The sequence below is a fragment of the Ursus americanus genome, chromosome 32 (assembly GCF_024610735.1).
Source record: "Ursus americanus isolate L20-20 chromosome 32, mUrsAme1.1.p, whole genome shotgun sequence".
NCBI classification, from domain to species: domain Eukaryota; kingdom Metazoa; phylum Chordata; class Mammalia; order Carnivora; family Ursidae; genus Ursus; species Ursus americanus.
In genome coordinates this window covers 35059976-35065751 of record NC_142158.1, presented here as the reverse complement: position 1 = coordinate 35065751, position 5776 = coordinate 35059976, and the positions used below count along the sequence as shown (strand labels likewise).

The window sequence follows — 5776 nt, the reverse complement described above, 5'->3', positions numbered from 1 at the left end:
AATTTCCAATCAGATATTTTGAACTTCTGATTCTCATATTCTTCTACAACTTGTGTTGCAGATTTAATGACATTTCATGTATGATGGAATACTATCATATATTTTTCTCTGCTTCATGGCTGGAATCATTATCGGCATATGCCCAGGTTGCAACAGAAACAGATTTTAACTGGAAATTAAACTGACACTTCAGGTTACCTCATAAAAAGTTACCTACATACTTAGATACATGTATAATCCTCAAGAAAGTTTCTAAATGGGGGATTTTTCTTAGAAAGACTTTAGATGTTTAGCTTCAGAAAGAATGTTTATCTTAAAGGTACAAGAAATAGTATCATCATTTTTATTTTCAGGAAAAGTTTTCAATTAGCAATAATCGCGCCTCAGATAAACTTCATTGGCTATGATACTGCCACTGCGCAAAGCTCATTTTTATTTTCAAACATGAAAGGAGGAGACATTATGGAAGCTATTTCAATCTACGTCTAGACTGTACATGAGAAATACAATATGAAATACATAAGGAAGGAAATTACATCTCAATATAAGAATAAAATTTCAAAAACCAAAGCTTCAAAAGGCATTGATTTACTCTGTGTGTTGGTGAACTGTCAGGCCTGCAAGCCTAAAAGCACAGCCTTAATGCTTGAGCATGGAGTGGTGTTCAGTACTGCATGTATCCATGGTTGAGTAATACTACATTTGAATTCCTTCTCTTTAACATTTCCAAAATCCCATCCTAGTTCTACTCTCTTTAATGAATGCTACTTCTTAATTCATGTCCTTCTAATGTCAGCACACATTTAAAGGGTATAGTTAAAAGCAAAGTTGAGAGTAAGAAGATATAAATTTTCCCTCTTAGAAACCAGATCCTAATATGATCTCAAATACGAATAACTGTTTAACTATTTTCGTTCACTTTATTGTTTTCTGCATAGGTGAATATCAGATAATATTTAATCTATGAAAAAATTATGTTCATGCAACAGAGTGTATCTGTTAACATAAGTAATAAAGGAAAGAAAAAAGCAACAGCACACCTGAATCAACTTAAAAACAAGCCTGCTTTGCTTGCCAAAAATAAGTTGTAAGAACCGATCATTCTCTTTACATGAGAATATGTTCCAACCCAGTAACACAGAAAAAAAATTTACATCATTGCTCTGCAAACACAGTACTGTGACTTCAAATTCATAAAACTTTCTGAGATTCTATGGACTATGCAAAATGTAAGCCACACAAAATGTGTATTTTCAGTATTGTAAAATTTTGTAAAATATGCAAAATAGTCTTAGACATACATATGTGTATATATATATATTATCACACTATTGGCCATTAACATGGAATAAACTATCCAAGATTTTTGAATTGCTTAAATGAAGAAAGAAAATTAATTGTTTTAAGATAGTATATAACCCTTTAAAATTTAGGCACACAGTATTACTTTCAGAAGGCACCGCTTGTTTTCTCATGAGTTATTTAGATCATTCTCAAACTCGGGAGTTGACTATGCAGCCTCTTCATTGCCATCTTCATGTCCCTGTTCCTCAGTGTGTAGATAACAGGATTCAGAATGGGTGTAATCATAAAGTCCAAAATGGCAAGAAATTTATCCACTGACACGGTGGGAAATGGCCACACATAAACAAAGATGCATGGTCCAAAGAACAAAATCACCACGGTGATGTGAGCTGACAGAGTAGAAAAGGCCTTAGACAAACCACCACGTATGGAACATTTCCACACAGTGACCAGGATGAAGATATAGGAGATAAGCAATAAGAAGAAGGTGCCCATGGAAATGAACCCACTGTTGGCAGTAACCATGAATTCCATTCCGTAGGTGTCTGTGCAGGCAAGTTTGATAAACCAAGGAAGGTCACAGTAAAAGCTATCTATCTCATTAGGACCACAAAAAGGCAAGTGGCCAACAAAAGCTAACTGGGCCACTGAATGAATGAAGCCAATAGCCCAAGCACCAGACAGAAGAAAATGTACATCTGCGGGCTCATGATAGTCATGTAGTGGAGGGGCTTACATATGGCCACATATCGGTCCAGGGCCATGGCAATGAGAAGCACCATCTCTGATCCACCCAGGACATGAAGGACAAATACCTGGATGATACATCCCTGAAAGGATATGGTTTTGTGCCCTGAGTGCAGATCAGATATCATCTTGGGAACTGTTCAGGTAGAAAGACACAAATCAATAAATGAGAGATTGGCTAAAAAGAAGTATATGGGGGAAAGTAAGTAAGGGTCAAAGGTCACTGTGAACACCACAAGGAGGTTTCCCAAAACAATTGCTACATAAAACACTGTAGAGAAAACAAGGAGAAAGTGCTGCACTGGTCTATAGGTAGAAAGTCCCAAGAATACAAATGGAGACACTTCAGAGTAATTTGCTTCATACATTGGCTTTGCCTGGTGAACCTAAAAGACCAAATCAAAATAATGAAGAAAGAATTTATCAAAAATTATTATTTAAAAACACAGATTTGAGCTTTCATTAAGTCTGATTTTAAGAAGAAATCTTCAGTAACAGCCATAAGGTGTTTTCTTTAAAGTATCATTTAAAAAAAAATTTTAAACATTAACTTTTTAAAAAACATTCATATATTAATTTATCCATTCAGCTAATATACATAAAGAGAATAAGGTAATAATCCTATTGAGGATCTACCATCTGACTGGTACTGTGTCAAGTTTTGAGATAAAACACTGATCTTGACTTCAGGAGGTTTACAGGCTAATGGTGGATCTAGACATTAAACAGCTTTATACAGATAGAACTCTGATAATAGATTTACAGGAAACGAACAAAATACCATCAGAACTATGTGACTCATTCAAGTGGTGATTGTTCGGATTCTGCTGAACAAGGACTTACTACTGAAAAGTAGAGTCCAGACTATGGAAACACCATGTGCAAAGATGATGAGACAGAAAGGTTAGCAGGGCAAGAGGATGAACAATTGAAATCAGGCTGGAGTAATAGGCCAGCCAGGATGGAAGCTTGTATCTGTGAATTGAACTTTGCCTTACATCCTAAGAGCAATAGAAAATTATTGGGGATTTTAAGGAGTTGCTTGCTATATTTCTGCTGTCAAGCAGTCACCAAAGCTTTGATGTAAAGAACTGAATGAAAAGCCTAAGTAAACTTAGTGACCTCTCAGATTACTGAAGAATCATACATCAGTGTGGACAAGGTTAATTATTCAATCAACAGTGTTGGCACAAGGAGATGAAACTTGGAAAAATGTAGGTCTTTGCCTTTCAACATGAACTCAAGGAAATTTTCAATGGATATTTAAATGTCAAGAAAAAAACAAAAGACTGTCTTTTTCCCACCAGATGTTTTTTCCTGCTTTATCAAATATTAGTTGCCCAAAGAGCCAAGAGTCCAACAGTCTCTTCAATAAATGGTGCTGGGAAAATTGGACAGCTACATGCAAAAGAATGAAACTTGACCACTATCTCACACCATACACAAAAATAAACTCCAAATGGATAAAAGACCTCGATGTGAGACAGGAATCCATCAAAATTCTAGAGGAGAACATAGGCAGCAACCTCTACAACGTCGGCCAAAGCAACCTTTTTCATGACACATCCCCAAAGGCAAGAGAAACAAAAGATAAAATGAACTTATGGGACTTCATCAAGATAAAGAGCTTCTGCACAGCCAAGGAAACAGTCAGAAAAACTAAGAGGCAGCCCACAGAATGGGAGAATATATTTGCAAATGACACTACAGATAAAGGACTGGTATCCAAGATCTACAAAGAACTTCTCAAACTCAATACACGAGAAACAAATAAACAAGTCAAAAAATGGGCAGAAGATATGAACAGACACTTTTCCAATGAAGACATACAAATGGCTAACAGACACATGAAAAAAATGTTCAAAATCATTAGCCATCAAGGAAATTCAAATCAAAACCACACTGAGATACCACCTTACACCAGTTAGAATGGCAAAAATAGACAAGGCAAGAAACAACAATTGTTGGAGAGGATGTGGAGAAAGGGGATCCCTCCTACATTGTTGGTGGGAATGCAAGTTGGTACAGCCACTCTGGAAAACCGTGTGGAGGTCCCTTAAAAAGTTAAAAATTGAGCTACCCTATGATCCAGCCATTGCACTACTGGGTGTTTACCCCAAAGATACAGACGTAGTGAAGAGAAGGGCCATATGCACACCAATGTTCATAGCAGCAATGTCCACAATAGCTAAATCGTGGAAGGAGCCGAGATGCCCTTCAACAGATGACTGGATTAAGAAGTTGTGGTCCATATATACAATGGAATATTACTCAGCTATCAGAAAGAACGAGTTCTCAACATTTGCTGCAACATGAACGGCACTGGAGGAGATAATGCTAAGTGAAATAAATCAAGCAGAGAAAGACAACTATCATATGATTTCTCTCATCTATGGAACATAAGAACTAGGAAGATCAGTAGGGGAAGAAAGGGATAAAGAAAGGGGGGGTAATCAGAAGGGGGAATGAAACATGAGAGACTACGGACTATGAGAAACAAACTGAGGGCCTCAGAGGGGATGGGGGTGGTGGAATGGGATAGACCGGTGATGGGTAGTAAGGAGGGCACGTATTGCATGGTGCACTGGGCGTTATACGCAACTAATGAATCATCGAGCCTTACATCGGAAACCGGGGATGTACTGTATGGTGACTAACATAATATAATAAAAAATCATTAAAAAAAAAGAAAAAACAAAAGAAATATATAAATACTTAGACATTAAGAAGGAAAATGCATTCTTTTTTTTTTTTTTTGAGAGGGAGGGAGGAGGGGAAGACAGAGAGGGAGAAAGAGAATCTTAAGCAGGCTTTAGGCCCAGTGTGGAGCCCAATGCAGGACTAGATCTCACAACCCTGAGACCATGACCTGAGCTGAAATCAAGAGTCGTACACTTAACTGACTGAGCCACACAGGCACCCCTGGAAAATTCTTTCTTAACATCCTTCATTAACAAAACAAAGAGGAAATAGCTGACAGTAACCAAGATATTAAAATCAAAATCATATCATATGTAGCTATACATAGATAGAGAAAGATAGTGTATATAGATATGCATATTGATATTTTTATATGAAGATGGAAACACTATAAAAATAAAAGTAAAAACACTGTGGAAAATATCAGATGATCAGCATTTTTAATATGAAATTAATTCCTCTAAATGCATTTCAAAAATGTAATATACCAATTTTAAAATGAATAAAACATGAAAACTATTAACCAAAACAAAATACCTATTAATCATAATCATATGAAAAGTAAAACACTCAGTAATCAATTAAATATATATAAGATTATGCCAGAGTGCCATTTTGTTCTAACGAATTGTCTAAGTTTCTAAAATATTGATGATTTATCATGGATGAGGCTGTGAGGAATCAGATACAGTCATTAATAGTGCTTTCTATTATTTAGAATTTAATTTTTCCACATTTAACCACCTAGATTTAATATATCCACATTTCCCTTTATAAATTACGGATTTTGTGTTATTCTTTAAACTTTCTCCAAATAACGATTAGCCACCAACTACATTTTAAATGCATTTCTTGCATTTGTGGTTACATAACTGCATATATTTGGCAAGTCATTGAATTGTATGTCTAAAAATTAGTGACTTTTATTCTGTGTAAATTATACAGCAATAAAAGTGATTTTAAAATGTAAAAAAAAAAGATTAAAAATAGAAATACCATATGATCCAACAATTCCAGTACTGGG

At 35.6% G+C, this 5776-nt stretch overlaps 2 pseudogenes; both read right to left on the bottom strand.

Moving 5' to 3' along the window:
- Positions 1 to 307: 307 nt before the first annotated feature.
- Positions 308 to 427, bottom strand: LOC123784847 (U4 spliceosomal RNA; annotated as a pseudogene).
- A 1055-nt stretch (positions 428 to 1482) lies between these two features.
- Positions 1483 to 2420, bottom strand: LOC123784805 (olfactory receptor 4F6-like; annotated as a pseudogene).
- Positions 2421 to 5776: the final 3356 nt, after the last annotated feature.